Source organism: Erinaceus europaeus, chromosome 15 (assembly GCF_950295315.1).
Source record: "Erinaceus europaeus chromosome 15, mEriEur2.1, whole genome shotgun sequence".
Lineage (NCBI taxonomy): Eukaryota > Metazoa > Chordata > Mammalia > Eulipotyphla > Erinaceidae > Erinaceus > Erinaceus europaeus.
This window is the reverse complement of record NC_080176.1, coordinates 20,665,216-20,683,974: the sequence shown is the minus strand read 5'-3', so window position 1 is coordinate 20,683,974 and position 18,759 is coordinate 20,665,216. Positions and strand designations below refer to the sequence as shown.

The 18,759-nt window shown below is 45.8% G+C and overlaps 1 protein-coding gene and 2 pseudogenes across 2 annotated transcripts in view; all 3 read right to left on the bottom strand.

Moving 5' to 3' along the window:
• Nucleotides 1-16,352, bottom strand: part of TPST1 (tyrosylprotein sulfotransferase 1) — a 94,464-nt gene extending 78,112 nt beyond the window's left edge. Inside the window, exon 1 of one of the 2 annotated variants that reach the window (XM_060173135.1) lies at nucleotides 16,217-16,352. The gene's annotated coding sequence lies outside the window, so the exon portion shown is untranslated. Of the gene's footprint in view, nucleotides 1-13,801; nucleotides 14,042-16,216 lie in introns of those variants that run through there. The other variant, XM_007530057.3, reaches the window with a different exon arrangement.
• On the bottom strand, nucleotides 6,908-8,225 carry LOC107522887 (large ribosomal subunit protein uL16-like; annotated as a pseudogene).
• Nucleotides 7,896-8,020, bottom strand: LOC132533254 (small nucleolar RNA SNORA70; annotated as a pseudogene).
• Nucleotides 16,353-18,759: the final 2,407 nt, after the last annotated feature.

Sequence of the window (18,759 nt, the reverse complement as noted above, 5' to 3'; positions counted from 1 at the left end):
TAAAGAGGAAGTAGATAACATGAACAGGCCCTTCACAGCTAATGAAATTGAAATAGTTATCAAAAATCTTCCCAAGAATAAAAGGCCTGGACCAGATGCTTTTACAAATGAATTCTACCAAACCTTCAAAGAAGAACTAATACCTCTACTTTTAAAAGTCTTCCATGTGATTGAAGATACTGAAATACTCCCTCCCTTCCATCTTCTATGAAGCCAACATCACTTTGATACCAAAAGCAGAGAGGGACACAACCAAAAAAGAAAACTACAGACCAATATCTCTGATGAACATAGATGTGAAAATATTGAACAAAATTTGAGCCAACTGGATACAGCAGTATATTAAAAAGATTGTTCATCATGACCAAGTGGGGTTTATCCCAGGCATGCAAGGTTGGTTTAATATATGTAAATCAATCAATGTGATCCACCACATCAACAAAAGCAAGACCAAAAACCACATGGTCATATCAATAGATGCAGAGAAAGCCTTTAACAAAATACAACATCCCTTTATGATCAAAACACTACAAAAAATGGGAATAGATGGAAAATTCCTGAAGATAGTGGAGTCTCTATATAGCAAACCTACAGCCAACATCATACTCAATGGTGAAAAACTGGAAGCATTTCCACTCAGATCAGGTACTAGACAGGGTTGCCACTATCACCATTACTATTCAACATAGTGTTGGAAGTTCTTGCCATAGCAATCAGGCAGGAGTAAGGAATTAAAGGCATACAGATTGGAAGAGAAGAAGTCAAATTCTCCCTATTTGCAGATGACATGATAGTTTACATAGAAAAACCTAAAGAATTCAGCAGGAAGCTTTTGGAAATCATCAGGCAATACAGTAAGGTGTTAGGCTACAAAATTAACATCCAAAAGTCAGTGGCATTCCTCTGTGCAAACACTAAGGTAGACGAAGTTGAAATCCAGAAATCAATTCCTTTTACTATAGCAACAAAAACAATAAAATATCTAGGAATAAATCTAACCAAAGAAGTAAAAGACTTGTAAAAAAAAAAAAAAAAAAAAAAGAAGTAAAAGACTTGTATACTGAAAATTAAGAGTTACTACTCAAGGAAATTGAAAAAGACATAAAGAAGTGGAAAGATATTCCATGTTCATGGGTTGGGAGAATTAACATCATCAAAATGAATATACTACCCAGAGCCATATACAAATTTAATGCTGTCCCCATCAAGACCCCAACCACATTTTTTAGGAGAATAGAACAAATGCTACAAACGTTTATCTGGAACCAAAAAAGACCTCGAATTTCCAAAACAATCTTGAGAAAAAAGAACAGAACCGGAGGCATCACACTCCCAGATCTCAAATTGTATTATAGGGCTATTGTCATCAAAACTGCTTGATACTGGAACATGAATAGACACATTGACCAGTGGAATAGAAGTGAGAGCCCAGAAGTGAGCCCCCATACCTACTGACGTCTAATCTTTGACAAAGGTGCTCAGACCATTAAAAGGGAAAGCAGAGTCTCTTCAACAAATTGTGTTGGAAAAAAAATGGGTTGAAAACATGCAGAAGAATGAAACTGAACCACTATATTTCACCAAATACAAAAGTAAATTCCAAATGGATCAAGGACTTGGATGTTAGACCACAAACTATCAGATACTTAGAGGAAAACACTGGCAGAACTCTTTTCCGCATAAATTTTAAAGACATCTTCAATGAAATGAATCCAATTACAAAGAAGACAAAGGCTAGCATAAACCTATAGGACTACATCAAATTAAAAAGCTTTTGCACAGCAAAAGAAACTACTACCCAAACCAAGAGACCCCTCACAGAATGGGAGAAGATCTTTACATGCCATACATCAGACAAGAGGCTAATAACCAGAATATATAAAGAGCTTGCAAAACTCAACAAGACAACAAATAACCCCATCTAAAAATGGGGGGAGGACATGGACAGAATATTCACCACAGAAGAGATCCAAAAGGCTGAGAAACACATGAAAAAATGTTCCAAGTCTCTGATTGTCAGAGAAATGCAAATCAAGACAACAATGAGATGGCACTTCACTCCTGTGAGAATGTCATACATCAGAAAAGGTAGCAGCAGCAAGTGCTGGAGAGGTTGTGGGGGCTCCAAGGAACCCTCCTGCACTGCTGGTGGGAATGTCAATTGGTCCAACCCCTGTGGAGAGCAGTCTGGAGAACTCTCAGAAGGCTAGAAATGGACCTACCCTATGACCCTGCAATTCCTCTCCTGGAGACAGATCCTAATGAACTCAACACACCCATCCAAAAAGATCTGTGTACACATATGTTCTTAGCAGCACAATTTGTAGTAGCCAAACCTGGAAGCAACCCAGGTGTCCAACAACAGATGAGTGGCTGAGCAAGTTGTGGTATATATACACAATGGAATACTACTCAGCTATAAAAAATGGTGACTTCACTATTTTCAGCCCATCTTGGATGGACCTTGAAAATTTCATGTTAAGTGAGATAAATCAGAAAGAGAAGGATGAATATGGGATGATCTCACTCTCAGGCAGAAGCTGAAAAACAAGATCAGAAGAGCAAACACAAGTAGAACCTGAACTGGAATTGGTGTATTGCACCAAAGTAAAAGACTGGGGTGCGTGGGGGGGGGGGGAGAATACATGTCCTTCAGAGGACCTAGTGGGGATTGTATATGGAAAACTGAGAAATGTTCTGCATGTACAAACTACTGTATTTACTGTCAAATGTAAAACATTAATTCCCCAATAAAGAAATAAAAAAAGAAATTAAATAGCTCCAACAAGACTTCATAAATGCCAAAGACATTACAGGCATGCATTGCTTCACAATGAGGATTTACTCTAAGAAATGTGGTTAGGTAAATTCCCTAGTGTGAAAACAACACAAATATTTCCACAGCCTTACATGGCACACACCAACCCTAATCCACAGCAAAGTGGGTTTGGCAGCATAAACACTATACTTCTGGGTCCCTGTTACATTGGCAATGGGTTGACTAAAACATGGGTGCTGACTGAATATTATTTTTGCCTGTAACTCTTCCAGTGTGAAAGAAAAGACAACTCCATAAAGCAGTTAGTATAAACTGTCAATGAGGTTGTAACATAAATATATGTAAAGTGAACAACAATAAGAACTCCAAGGAGGGGATAATGAACGGCTCTATTAAAGCAGTTTTGTTGCTGTTGTGTTTCCCAGGCACCAGGGGAGCCCTCACATCAGCGATTCCAATGCAAAGTAACTAGCCAGCCTTTATTAAAGCCAGACTTAATTGCCAAATAAATTAAAACTGGGGTTGAAACAGAAAAATAAAGGAAAGCAATTCCACTGCTCCCAGGCTGATGTTTTTATTGCTTTTGAAAATTCCAAATAGAGTTAGAGAGAGGTTGACTTTTTCTATTCCTTTTTAAATCCCAGCTAGAGTTAGAGAGAAACAGTTATAGGGGAGAGACAACCTAGCAACAGAGCTTCCCCTGGTGCCCTGGGACTCAAATTGAGGCCCTCCGTGGTTCCCTACTAAGGTGAGTCTTCGCTTAGATCTTGCATTTATTTTAAGAGCTTTATTTTTCACACATATGGACAGCCTGGAAATAGTGAAACTGCATGTGTGTATGAGGCTCTGGCACCGTGACAAAAAAAATGTATATTGTATTGTATACGACAGCCTTGTAAACTAACCCTAACTACACCTCAATGAAAATAAACAAGATATACTAAAATCTGCTGTTATTTTATGAGGAGGAAGAGAAAGTGAGAAGAGGTGGTAGGAGGGGATGGGGGTGTGGGTGAGGACTAGAAAGGGGCTGGGGAGGGTTCTCTTTGGGGTCAGGGCACAGGAACTGTAGTGGTGGGAGTGGCAGGCCGATTACTCACACACACTGTATATAAATGTGTGGGAGCTCCAGTTGCACAACTGCACGGTACTTATAGACGTGCGTGTGAATCTATAAAATCTTAAAGTACTGCAAGCCAGAGGGCCAGGTGGCAGCGCAGCAGGTTAAGCGCAAGGACCAGCATAGGGATCCTGGTTCGAGCCCCCGGCTCCCCACCTGCAGGGAGGTCGCTTCACAAGCAATGAAGCAGGTGTGCAGGTGTCTATCTTTCTCTCCTCCTCTGTCTTCCCCTCCTCTCTTGACAACAACAATGACAGTAATAACAATAACAACAACAATAAACAACAAGGGCAACAAAAGGGAAAAGGTGGCCTCCAGAAGCAGAGGATTCGTAGTGCAGGCACCAAGTCCCAGCAATAACCCTGGAGGCACAAGCCGATGTTAGATCAATTCAGAAAGTGTGGGAGTAGTGTAAACATTAATTAGTGTCCTATCACTTTCTCTTTCTGCTCTTAGATCAGAGCACAGACAGTCCTTAGATGAATCATACTATCAAAACAGAAACATTTTTAAATGATTTGGTTGAAGACATGTTGCTTTACATGATTACCACAGAGTACAGTTCACCATTTCCCCATGATGGTGTTACCACAAGAGAAACATTTTTTTAAGGGACGAGAACTGACCCCACACCCGACCAACAATCTCTCTGGAAGCCTTGATTTCCCTTGATTTAGAAGTTTCCCCAGTGTTTGTTTGGTTTTTAATTAATTTACTTACTGGTTTTTTGGATAGCGACAAAGAGAAATTGAGAGGGAAGGGAGAGATAGAGGAGAGAGAAGGAGAGACACCTGTAGCACTGCTTCACCGCTCATGAAATATCCCCCCACACGTGGCATCGTAACATGCGTGCTCTGCCATGTGTGCCACCACCCAGCCCCCTTAGTGTTTGATTAAAAAATTTTTTTTGTGCTCTGCCATGTGTGCCACCACCCAGCCCCCTTAGTGTTTGATTAAAAAAATGTTTTTTAAGTTTTGTTTAATATATACGAGAGTTTCACATGAGACACACACAGAGAAGCCAGAGCACCACCCTGGTACATGCGGTGCCAGGGATCAAACCAGAAACCTTCAACATTTATTCAATAAGCTTGATGATCTATTAGTTCAGCTACTTCCGCCACCCTTATCCCCACACCAGGTGTTTTTAAAGTAAAGTCAGAGTTGAAAACGCCTACATAGAGTTGAAAACGCCTAGCTAAGTCATCTCAAGCACTACTCACAACTTGGGGTTTCTCTCTGGTGCAAGTCCTACAAATCCATCTCCATCTCTGGGCCCATCTGAACTGTTAAGAGTTGGTGAGTACGGATAGTACAGCAGGCATCTTGCTTCCCACAAAACCAAAAATGAATTCCTCCTTTTCCTTCCCAAACCTGGTCCTTCTTTTCTGTTTCTTTTTCTAAAATTTTAAAAAAATTATATATATATATATATATATATATATATTCACTTTTGTTGCCCTTGTTGTTTTATTGTTGTTATTGATGTCACTGTTAGGTAGGACAGAGAGAAATGGAGAGAGGAGGGGAAGACAGAGAGGGGGAGAGAAAGATAGACACCTGCAGCCCCGCTTCACCGCCTGTGAAGTGACTCCCCTGCAAGTGGGGAGCCGGGGGCTTGAACCAGGATCCTTACGCCAGTCCTTGAGCTTTGTGCCACCTGCGCTTAACCTGCTGCGCTACCGCCTGACTCCCTCTCTTCTGTTTCTTATCTGGAGGAGAAAGCCACCATTAGCCTCATTACAGATGAGGGTGGCAGGGAATATCGAATCCCACTCCTTGAATTCTGACCTGAGTGATCAGGCTAATGGTGGCTTTCTCCTCCAGATAAGAAACAGAAGAGAGGGAGTCAGGCGGTAGCGCAGCAGGTTAAGCGCAGGTGGCACAAAGCTCAAGGACTGGCGTAAGGATCCTGGTTCAAGCCCCCGGCTCCCCACTTGCAGGGGCGTCACTTCACAGGCGGTGAAGCGGGGCTGCAGGTGTCTATCTTTCTCTCCCCCTCTCTGTCTTCCCCTCCTCTCTCTATCTGTCCTATCCAGCAACAACAACAACAACAATAACTCCAACAACAATAAAAACAAGAGCAACAAAAACGAAATATATAAATAAATATTTTTAAAAACTTAAAGAAATATTTATATATTTTCAAAAATATATTTATTTTAACTATTCCTTTTTGTTGCCCTTGTTTTATTGTTGTAGTTATTATTATTGTCGTCGTTGTTGGATAGGACAGAGAGAAATGGAGAGAGGAGGGGAAGACAGAAAGGGGGAGAGAAAGATAGACACCTGTAGACCTGCTTCACTGCCTGTGAAGTGACTCCCCTGCAGGTGGGGAGCCGGGGGCTTGAACCGAGATCTTTATGCCGGTCCTTGCACTTCACTCCATGTGCGCTTAACCTGCTGTGCTACCACCTGACTCCCCCCCTTTTTTTTTTTAATTTTTAAGATTTATTAGAGATGAGAAAGAACCAGAGCCAATGCCAGGAATTGAACTAAGGATCTCATGCTTTTTAAAGTCTAGCTACTGTGCCACTTCTCAGATTGTAAATTAAAAGAAACTTTTTTTTTTTGCCTCCAGGGTTATCACTGGGGCTCAGTGCCTGCACTATGAATCCACTGCTCCTGGAGGCTATTTTTCCCCTTTTGTTGCCCTTGTTGTTTTATCATTGTTGTTATTATTATAACTATTGATGTCGTTGTTCTTGGATAGGACAGAGAGAAATGGAGAGGGTAGGGGAAGACAGAGAGGGGGAAAGCAACCCCCCTGCAGATGGGAAGTCAGGGGCTCAAACCGGGATCTTTACGCCGGTCCATGCGCTTACCCACTGCACTACCGCCCTGACTGCTGAAAAGAAACTTTTTTTTTAAAACCTTTCATTTAACTGCGTTTGCGCTCTCCCCTGATAGATTAAATAAATAAATAAATAAATAAACCTTTCATTAAAAAAAATGTTTTAAAGAAAAGTTGGGGAGGCCAGCAAATGAGCTCACCTGGGAGCAAACTGCTTTGTTTCCCACGCCAACTACTTCGCGTTCTCAGTACTCCACATGGTAGTACACCGGCGCTGGAGGAACTGGTTCCTTTCCTTTATTCAAAGAAGTCAGGGGGCTGAGGTGGGGGAGGAAGTAAAATGTTCTGTTGCTGCAGATTATCAGCGTGTAGAATCTACAGGCATTGAAGGAAGGAAAGGAACACAAAGTAATTTTGGCATGTTCTGGTGATTCTAGTGTTCCCGGGACTCTAGCAGCCAAATGCAACGGAAGTCACTAGCAGGACATAAAATCTGAGGTGGAAGCAAAGCAGATTTGGCAAGCTCTACCCCCAAGCGGAAATTGTGCAGAGGTGTCTCACAACATCAAGATAAAACTCTTTGGGGCTTGGAGATGGTACACCCAGCTGAATGCACATGTCACAACATGGAAGGATAGGGGTTCAAGCCCCTGGCCCCCACCTGCAGGGGAAGGGCAAATTCTCTAAGTGGTGAAGAGATGCTGCTATAGGTGTCTCTCTCTTCCTTTCCATCTCCTCCCTCCATCTTAGTTTCTTTTCTTTTCTTTTTTTTTTTTTTAAGCAGGATCTTGATTTATTGGCATTGATTGAGGGACACCTCTGAGGCTCTCAGGAGTGCAGGGCCCGCCACTTGTCCAGGGGACTGCGGTTGGGGATGTATTTGACTCCACAGCCGTCTGGAATGAGGTGCTTTTCAGCCACCATGTCTTCAAATTCATCTGCATTAAACTTGGTGAAGCCCCACTTCTTGGAGATGTGGATCTTCTGGCATCCAGGGAACTTGAACTTGGCCCTGCGCAGGGTCTCGATCACATGCTCTTTGTTCTGCGGCTTGGTGCGTGCGGATGGACGTGATGACCTGGCCGAATGTGAACTCTGGCCACAGTACCCTGGGGCTTCCCAAAAACACCTCGCATCCCTGTCTGGAGCCTAAGGTTAGGGGCAGCAGGAGGTCAGGCATAAAATGAACACAGAGCAGGAAGGGCTGTCTCCAGGGTCCCTTAGGGCAGCGATACAAGCAGCAGGCTGCATGCACTACCCAGCAGGCTGCTGTTGGCAGCCACTGCACACCGGACGCCATTGGGAGGGCCCATCTCAGTTTCTGTCTCTATCCAATAAGTAAGTACGAGAGAGAAAGAGAGAGAGAGAGAGAGAGAGAGAGAGTGAGAGAGAGAAACTGCAATGGGACAAACATCATGAACCACATTTCTATACTTTCCCGGTCTTGCAACATCTCCTAAGTTGCCTTCTTCTCTAAAAACCAGTTTGAACTTAAGAAGCAGGGACAGTACGGTGAAACCTGGGCTAGGCATGGCATATGGCACCAAAGCAAAGGGCTCTGGGAAGGGAAGGGAGAGGTGGCTGGGTCCTGAGGTCCAGGTGTGTGACGGGGGACAAGGACCCAAGTTGGGGGAGCAGTTGCCTCACAGGCACCTGGACACACATCATGGGGAGACAAGAGGGCGTATCTATGTACCAACAGGTGTTAACCTCCCCACCCCCATCAAGTATTTTAAAAAGGGCCAGTTGGGCACACCCTCTACACGTCACCCAAGAATGTCCCGCTCCTGGCCTTGTTGAGATTCAGCTCAGGAGCTGTCTGCTGTTGGCTGGGCCCTTACACTGCCTCAGATCCCATCTTCTCTGTGTCAATTTTATTTCAATACTAAACATCTGAGTGGCCTGCAATGTCTAAGAGTAGGAGGCCCTTGTTTGTCATTCTGCTTCCCTTCCCCTCCCCACCACTTTGCTCTCCATGGAGTAATTCTGCTGATAGCAATCTCTTTACTGATTTATCTGAGAATCCCCCCCGCTGTCCCCCCCTTTTTTAGAGACAGAGAAATTGAGAGGGGAAGAGAAGATAGAGGGGAAGAGAGAGCAAGAGACACCTGCAGCCCTGCTTCAACACCTGGGAAGCTTTCCCCCTGCAGGGGGGACCAGGGGCTTGCCGCATCTTTTCACACTGTAATATGTTCACTCAATCACTTTGCCACCACCCACCCCCTGGTTTTCGTTTTGTTGTGGTTTTAGCATATGAGTCAATAGCGCATTAAGTGTTTCATTGAAGGGGCCAGGAGGTGGCACACCTGGTGAAGTGCACACATTACAGTGCACAAGGACCTGGTTCAAGTCCCTGGTCCCCACCTGTAGGGGGACAGCTTCATGGGTAGTGAAGCGGGGCTGCAGGTGTCTCTCTGTCTCCTTCTTTATCTCCCCTCCCCACAATTTCTCTCTGTCTCATTATTTATAAATAAATAAATAGATTTCTTTTAAGAACTGTCTCATTGGGGGTTGGGTGGTAGCGCAGCGGTTTAAGTGCAGGTGGTACAAAGCACAAGGACCGGCATAAGGATCCCAGTTCAAGCTCCCGGCTCCCAACCTACAGGGGAGTCACAGGTGGTGAAGCAGGTCTGTAGGTGTCTGTCTTTCTCTCCCCCTCTGTCTTCCCCTCCTCTCTCTATTTCTCTCTGTCCTATCCAGCAATGAACTACATCAACAATAACAATAATAGCCACAAGAAGGCTACAACAAGGGCAACAAAAGAGGGGGAAATAAAGTGTTTCATTGAATAAAAGAGCAATGTAGTAAAAAGAGAAAGAAACAAAGAGAAAAGAAAAGAATTGGTTGACCATTACACCCTCATCATTTTGCTATAAACTGGAGATATAAGATATGACACAACCCTGTTCTTTAATGAGTTTGCTAGCAGGGTACTGTGAGAACACAACACTAACCCAAAATGAGGAAGGATATGGATGGTCAGGGACAAAACAAAAACAAAACCATGGTAGCTGTGAACAGAAACCTTTCCTCATCCTCTCCAAGGAAGCATTCTGAGCATAACCGCTGCCATCTCTGTCAGCTTTGATCACACTGGATTGAAAACTGTTTCTTGAACTGCTTTCTGCTCTGACTCACAAAGGGCCCAGAATGAAGATAAGGTCATCCTAGAGAAGATCTGGCTGGATGTGGTGGTTGCGAGCTGGTGAAAACTGTTAAGTGGCATGATCAAACAGACAGTTTATTTTATTTTATTTTTAAATATTTATTTATTTATTCCCTTTTGTTGCCCTTGTTGTTTTATTGTTGTAGTTGTTGATCTCGTTGTTGTTGGATAGGACAGAGAGAAATGGAGAGAGGAGGGGAAGGCAAAGAAGGGGAGAGAAAGATAGACACCTGCAGTCCTGTTTCACCACTTGTGAAGCGATTCCCCTGCAGGTGGGGAGCTGGGGGCTCGAACCGGGATCCTTACACTGGTCCTTGTGCTTAGCGCCACCTGCGCTTAACCCGCTGCGCTACCGCCCGACTCCCAAACAGACAGTTTAGACACTCGATCAACCCCAGCAGCTATATGGAGGAAGAGCTGGAGAGCAGAAGCCAGGAGGTTCATGAGGCATCTCTGACTCTATTCAGGGAAAACATAACCTAGGCTGCACCCAATCTTCTGGTATTGAAGAGAGAAAGGAGACAATATTAAGTAGGATCTATGAAGACTTAATGTGAGGAGAGAAGATAATTCTAAGGTTTCTCTTATGAAAATTTTTAAATAGAGGGAGTGTTTATATGTATATATGCTAGAGGGCATGGTGAACAGAAGGAAAGAAGGAAAAAAAAAAAAGTACGAAGCAACAAGTATCCAAGGATAGTTATCCAAAAGACAGATGAAAATGAGAAATACTTGAAGTCATGGAAAGTGGGGTCTAAATATACATCTTTGAAAATGATAAATATATAGTTGCTATTTGAAGCCTGAAAGAAAACATAATTACACAGGGAAATTAGAGAACAAGAACAAAAAGTGAATACCATGTTCGGGGGAGGGGGGGGGAACACCAAGGGCAGGTTTTGCTGTTTATTTGTTTTAGGTCCTGGAAACCTAAGCAAAGCAGGCTAGAGGGTGGGGCCGTGAGCAAACATAAAAAGGAAATTAAAAAAATAATAATCTTAGCAAGGAAGACTCCTCTTCCTCTAAAACTAAAGAAATCATATCTTTGGTTTAAAATCTTAGGTAGGGGAGTCGGGCTGTAGCGCAGCGGGTTAAGCGCAGGTGGCGCAAAGCACAAGGACCAGCATAAGGATCCCGGTTCGAACCTTCACAGGTGGTGAAGCAGGTCTGCAGGTGTCTGTCTTTCTCTCCCCCCTCTGTCTTCCCCTCCTCTCTCCATTTCTCTCTGTCCTATCCAACAACAACAACAATAATAACTACAACAATAAAACAACAAGGGCAACAAAAGGGAATAAATAAATAAATAAATAAATTTTTAAAAAAACCAAAATAAAATAAAATAAAATCTTAGGTAGGTTGAAATTATTGTCCATGCATTTTTCACACTGTTGATGCATCATATTCAACCCCCCAGCTGAGAAATCCAGTTATGATCCTTTCCATGTAACAGGTTATATCTTACATGGATATAAAGCATCATTAAAGACAAGAACTTGCTAATCTTAAAAAAAAAAAAAAAGAAAGAAATCATATAAAGAAGGGTGGGGGAGCTAGCATAATGGTTATGCAAACAGACTTTTATGCTTGAGGCTCCAAAGTCCCAGGTTTAATCCCCCACACCACCATAAACCAGAGCTGAGCAGTGCTCTGGTTTTTCTCTCTGTGTCTCTCTATCTGCATCTCTCTCAAAAATAAAATAAATAAATTTTTTAAAAATGGGGAAAAATCATATAAAGAGAAAAATATAAGACCCTTAAGAGTTCTGGACAGATGCCCACAAATTTCCTCTGTGAAGAGGCAAATAAAGCAATTAAAAGAGTTGGACAAAAAGTGAATGAGGGGGAAAAAAAATCTATAAATTGCCATTTAGATTTCTGTACATATGCTGAACCTAGAGGGTAAGAATCCAACATTCTCCAAACAGTGTGAGCACTGGCAGAATGCAGAAACTGAGAATAGCACCAACTGTATATTTGTATGATGTTCTCTGGCCTGCCCTGAAGATCCCATAAGTAGAAAAAGAGAAAAAAAAAATGTTTTGATTTATCTTGGCCTGGAGACCATCAGAGTAAAAAATATGGCATGAATGACTTGAGGTCAGTTGCATCGCTTTCAAAATGTTTAAGTCAAACATTGAACTTTCTGAAAGAAAGAAAGAAAGAAAGAGAAAAAAGACTGTAGCTATTTCCTCTGATATAGCCAGAAAGTGTTGGGGGGAGGGGTAATCTAACTCTGAAGGAACTTTCACTTCTGCAGCATAACTGAAGCCTTCAGCACTTTCTCCAGTCTTACTGGGTGACAATTTATTCAAGAACTAGATGATCCAGCTCAAAGACACTGTCACTTCAGTTAGGAGGTGGGGGCTCTTGCTTCCCTAAAGAGAGATGCTGCAGATGAAAAGGAGGTGAATTAAGGGTTAAGAATCCTTTACAGGGGAGTCAGGCGGTAGCACAGCGCTAAGAGCATGTGGCGCAAAGCGCAAGGACTGGCATGGACCCTGGTTCGAGCCCCCGGCTCCCCACCTGCAGAGGAGTCGCTTCACAGAAGGTGAAGTAGGTCTCCCCCTCTCTGTCTTCCCCTTCTCTCTCCATTTCTCTATCCTATCTAACAAAGACATCAATAACAACAACAATAACTACAACAAGGGCAACAAGAAGGAAATAAGTAAATAAATATTTTTGAAAAAGAAGAATCCTTTACAGAACCCTCCTGCACTGCTGGTGGGAATGTCAATTGGTCCAGCCTCTGTGGAGAACAGTCTGGAGAACTCTCAGAAGGCTAGAAATGGACCTATCCTATGATCCTGCAATTCCTCTCCTGGGGATATATCCTAAGGAACCCAACACGCCCATCCACAAAGATCTGTGTACACATATGTTCTTGGCAGCACAATTTGTAATAGCCAAAACCTGGAAGCAACCCAGGTGTCCAACAACAGACGAGTGGCTGCGCAAGTTGTGGTTTATATACACAATGGAATACTCTTCAGTTATTAAAAACGGTGACTTCACTGTTTTCAGCCCATCTTGGATGGAGCTTGAAGAAATCATGTTAAGTGAGATAAGTCAGAAACAGAAGGATGAATATGGGATGATCTCACTCTCAGGCAGACGTTGAAAAACAAGATCAGAAGGTAAAACTCTAAGCAGAACTTGGACTGGAGTTGGTGTACTGCACCAAAGTAAAAATCTCTGGGGGGGGGGGGGGGTCCAGGTCCTGGAACACGATGGCAGAGGAGGACCTGGTGGGAGTTGAATTGTCACGTGGAAAACTGGGAAATGTATCTTACTGTCGGCTATAACCCATTAATCCCCCAGTCAAGTGGTAGAAACCAAGATACCCCACGGAGACGGTGGAATCCAGCTGCTCCTAACTGCTGGATGCAGGTAAATAAATACACGATCGCTGGCTACACCCCTTTGTCACCCGTGGGAGTTCGCCATTCACCCTTCCATCTCGGTAGGGGCCCTATCTCTTTGCATCTGCCGCCTCTGGCCACCCTCCTCCGGGTTGCAGAGAGGCCAGTGCGCACCCGCATCCGCCAGGTGCCCGGCCCCGCACCGCCAGTGTGGCGGGCGCCGCTCGGAGTCACGCCGCCACCGCGACGGCTCAGACGCGCAGGCGCGGGCTCGGGAGCCGGGCTGGCGGCAGCGGCGGCGGCTGCAGAGGAGCGCGCGGCACACGCGGGCGTCGGGGGCAAAGGGCACAGGGGGCGACCCAAGGGCGCGCGGACACCAAAGGGGCCGAGTGACAGGCCCAGGACTCGGGACGCCGCCAGGCCGGAGGCGGAGGCTGTGCCCCGGGGGCTGCGCGGGCAGGGACGCGGGTGGGCGCCTGCCGGGGGAGGCAGAGGCTGGGGGCGCGGAGCCGCTGCCCGCGGGGAGGGACGGCGGGGGCGCGGGGCCCGGAGCCGAGCCGCAGTGAGCGCGGCGTCCCTCTTACCTGGAGCGAGCGAGGAGCCGCTGCGCCACCTCCCCAGCATCCTGGGCTCCGCCGTCTCCCACCGCCCTAGGTGGGGGCTGTGAGGCCGCCCGCGAAGCCAGCCCTCGCCAGCAGGCGCCAGCCGCGGCCACTCAGGCCGTCCCCGCGGAGCAGCGCTGCGCGACCCACAGACGCGGCCGCCCCAGCAGCGACTCAGGCCGTCGCCGCCTCGGCGGCGGCCGCCTCCCTCCCAGCGGTGAGCGGGATCACACGCGGGCTCCGATTGGCTGCCGAGCGCTCGGGCGGGTGATGTGTCGGCCTTTCTGATTCGTGGGGTCGCCTCGGCGGCCCGCGGGTCCAGCGGGCGAGGGGTGGGAGGAGGAGCTGGAGGCGCGGCGCGACGGGCGCCCCCTTGTCCTGCAGAATGGCGCTGGCGGCGGGGGCTCGGGGCTGGCACCTGCGTGGGCGAGGCGTTGCCGGGGCAACGGACGGCTGGCGGGGCCTAGCTGCGGGGGCGCCTTGCGCGTGCTGCCTGCCCGCACCCCCTGCGTGGATGGAGGGCCGTGGGCTGCGAAACCAGGACTGGAGGAGGGGACGAGATTTCCCCAGGAGGAGCCAGGGAGCCCTTCTGCTTGCCCGGCGCTGCAAATGCCACCTCGGTGCCTGCTGGGCAGAGGCGCTTCCAGCTCGTTGGCGATGGCAGCTGGGCACCGTACTCATTTCCACACAAGTGGAACCTCGAGTGGCGGCGGCGCCTGTCCCCACTGCGATCACCTTAGAGAAACAGCCTGCGGGGGCAGCGAGGGCCGAGCGCGGGGGCCTGAGAGCAGAGGCGCGGCTGGAGCCCAGGACCGCAGGTGCCAGAGGGATGCTCGGTGTGTCCTCCCCCTTCCCTCCCTCCCTCTCTCTGTCTTAAAAAAAAAATCTTCAAAAAGAGAAAAGGTACAAGACCTCCTGAAAGAGCTGAAATGTCACAACTGAAAACTAGCCTTTCCTCCCCGCAGTCATGTCCAGGTTCGTTCGTTGGTTTTGTCTGTTTTCTTTTTACCTATATTTACTTGAGAAAGAGAACCAGAGCATCACTCTGGTACATGTGGTACCCGGGATCAAACTCAGGACCTCGCGTTATCCCACTGTGCCACCTTCCAACCTGATCACCAGGTTGTTGTTTGTTTGTTATTAAAGCTATATCTATGTCCGATTCCACCTCCTGCACTCCAGGTCTTGTTAGGAAAAAAAAAAAAGGAAAAGAGAACTCAGTGCAACCCGAGTAATACTGGAGCCAGTGCCAGCACCACAAGGGCATTAATCCAGGAAACACGACCCCTGCCAGATTCTCTTTACAGGCCATAAATGCAGCTTTCAGGGTTGCCTTCCACAATGCCCAGAAAATGTCACCCACCTACAAATCCTAAAAAAAAAAAAAAAATGCAGCCAGTTGCGGGGGGGAGTCTGGTCTTGTATCACACATAGGAAACTGTAGGAACAAATCTCAGATGTGGAGAATTCAAACAAACCAGGGCATAGCAATCCCTTCAGTGAAATCCAGCAGAGAAATTGGCTCCCTTCCTGTTGGGTGGACAGATGAACTGCAAATACTGCAGCTGTTCCCCCAACCTTAGAGACAGTACAGTAGTTGTGGAAGAGATTCTCATGCCTGAGGTTCTAGGTCCCAGGTGCAATCCCCAGCACCACCATAAGTCAGAACAGTGCTCTGGGAAAGAAAAGAAGAGGAAAAAAGGGGGTCAGGCGGTAGCACAGCGGGTTAAGCTCACATGGCACAAAGTGCAAGGACCCGCTCAAAGATCCGGGTTTGAGCCCCTGGCTCCTCATCTTCAGGGGAGTCGCTTCACAGGTAATGAAGCAGGTCTGCAGGTGTCTTTCTCTCCCCCTCTCTGTCTTCCCCTCTTCTCTCCATTTCTCTCTGTCTTATCCAACAACCACAGCAATGACAACAATAATAACAACGATAAACAACAAGGGCAACAAAAGGGGGAAATAGCGTCCAGGAGCAGTGGATTCATAGTGCAGGCACCGAGAGCCCCAGCAGCAACCCTGGAAGCAAAAAGAAAAGAAGAGAAAAAAAGGAAAGGAGTGGAAAGGAGGACTGAAAGGAGAAGAAAGAAAGGAGAGGGAAAAGACTTAGGGAGTTTGCATAGTGGTTAGATAACTTTCATGCCTGAGGCTCTGAGGTCCCAGGTTCAATCCCTAGTACCATTATCAGCCAAAACTGAGTAGTGGGCTTTGGGGGGGGGGGGACCCATGAAAAAGGACACAGGGAAGAGAGAATACGAGGGTACTCAGAGCCCCCAGTCGAGGGCAGGGGGACTGATTGAAGACCCGAGAGCCAAAGATCCTTGGTGGGAAATCGAGGGTTAAACTTTCCTCTTAAAGTGACCCCACAGCCCTCTGACTTGGGACAAGATGAACACTTACCTGAGAACAACATCAAAGAGCCGTTGAGCCACAGGAGACACTTAACGGTTCTCTGGACACTTGCAGACCACAGGGATTCAGAGACTAAAAGAAAACTTAAATGAAAGGGGGGGAGAATGAGCATACTTCCTCTTGGCTTTCCCGGCTATTAGATCCAGGAAAAGGAGCCAGGTCAGGCCTCTTAGCCACATCATCATTCTGAGATGAGGATCCAACCCAGTCTGTGAGCAGGCGTTTTCCAAATGGCTATGGAATTCCTGCACCTTCCAAAAATACCTCTTTCTACGCTCCTGCCAGGGAGGAAGGGCTTCGTGCCCAGGCCACAGCAAGCCGATGGGGCTTCCTGAGATGGGGATCTGTACCCACTGGCCCTGATAAAGAAATTCACACTGCTCTCAGGGCTAACACAAGCAAACAGCTCAAGGCAGGGAGCAAACAACCTCAAGTTTCACTGATGGCAGGAGAGACTAAGCCTTCCTGGAGTGATTTCCTCACCTAACTAGGAATCCAAACCACCTATGCTGCTTTGCCAAGTAGACACCAGGCCTCACATCAGTTTTGTGAAAATAAAAGTTCTGACTTAGCCCTTGGAGTTCAGAAACAAAGATAGTGACTGGGAAATGGCATGAGGGTTTCAGAGAGGTGTGGAATTAGGAAGAAGCTGTTGTGTACACTTGGTTTCTCAGTGGCTGAAGAACCTCAAACAAGCATGAGGCAGATTTATAAGAGAAACAGTGAAGAGTATTTTTCTAAACAGCATGTATACCTCTTGTACACATGGCAGAAAACCAGAAATTCTGAGTAACATATATGTATTCCATATTCCATGGAATACTACTCTGCAATCAAAAAGATGGTATTATGTCCTTCGGGACAAAATGGATGGAACTGGAGGTGATTATGCTTAACAAAATAAATAAAAAGATAAAAGACAACTACCAGATGATTTCACTCATATGTGGAATCTACAGATCTCATTTACATGAACTTGCAAAAAAAAATCCAAACAAAACAGAAGCCAACAAACTAAGACTTAAGAGAACTCTGGTGGTTCTCTTTGGGAGGTGGGAGTGTGGAGATACAGAACTCTGGTGGTGGGTGTGGTGTAAACTAGACATTGTCATCTTATAATCTTGTAGCAAACCACAATAACAAATAAGAAAAATTAGAAGAAGCTATTTTGCTGGCCCTGTCACATACTTACTTTAAATACTGGGCTTTTAAAAAATTGTTATTATTTCTTTGTTAACATGAGAGAGGCAGAGAGGGCTAGACAAAGAGCCAGAGCATCACTCTGCCATATGAGGTGCTTGGGATGGAATTCAGGATGCTTTCCATGCAAGTCCGCTGCTCTGGCCTCTCCATACCTCCAGACCTGCATATGACTATCCTTATTCCTTGAGAAAATGAGCCAGGAGCCGAAGCTACTCGGTTTAAATCAGCCTACCACCCCCAAATAGGCCCCAGTTAGCAAGAAGATTGTTTTCAGCTAGAAGCCATTAAACAGAAAACACTGGAACTTTTGTTTTTCTTTTCTGCAAACTACGGGACAGGTATTTCCCTCTTGGAAAGTTCCATTTGTAAAGGTGTCCTGCTCTACCAGTAAGGGTGATCGATCCCTCCTGTCATCTTGTCCCCATCTGGCTCAGCATAATCCATCTTGCTGCCTGCTGCCTAGCTTCCATTAGTTTGCCACAACCATTTATAGTGGCACTGGAGATTGAACCTGGGACCTTTGGGGCCTCAGGCATGAAAGTCTTTTTGAATAACCATTATACTATCTCTCTAGGCCCCCAGCCTTTGTGTTGATCGGTACTTGCACTACTGACTGGTCACCTGGATATGACCCTGTAAGCAACACAAGATTATAGACGATATACTGGTTTTAATTTGTTTGTTTCTACCAGAGCCCTGCTCAGCTCCGGCTTACTATGGTGTGGGTGACTGAACCTGGTCTCACCCTATCAGTTGTTTTTTACATTCTTAGTTCACACGTATCATGAGTTAGCCTGCCAACATTTCACCAGTTTGCGGGTATTGGAGCAATGCTATGGTTTCTCTCTCTATGTCTCTCTATATCCCTCTTTATTTGGAATAGCAAGAACAATTTTGAAATCAGCCCAGAAGCAATAAAATAAGGCATGTGTAAGACCCTGGAAGCACAAAGAAATAGATAAATTTTTAAAAAGAAATGTTTTAAACAATAGAATAGGGCTTGTGAAATAGTATAGTGGTTATGCAAAAGACTTCCATGTCTGAGGCTCTGATGTCCCAGGTTCAATCCCTAACACCACCAATAGCTAGAGCTGAACAGTGCTCTGATTAAATTAAAAAAAAAAATTGAGGGCTGGGCAGTAGCACAGCAGGTTAAATGCACATAGCATGAAGCACAAGGAAGTATAAGAATCCCAGTTCCAGTCCTTGGCTTCCCACCTGCAGGGGGGGTGCTTCATAAATGGTGAAGCAGGTCTGCAGGTGGCTATCTTTCTCTTCCCTTCTCTGTCTTCCCCTCCTCTCTCGATTTCTCTCTGTCCTATCCAACA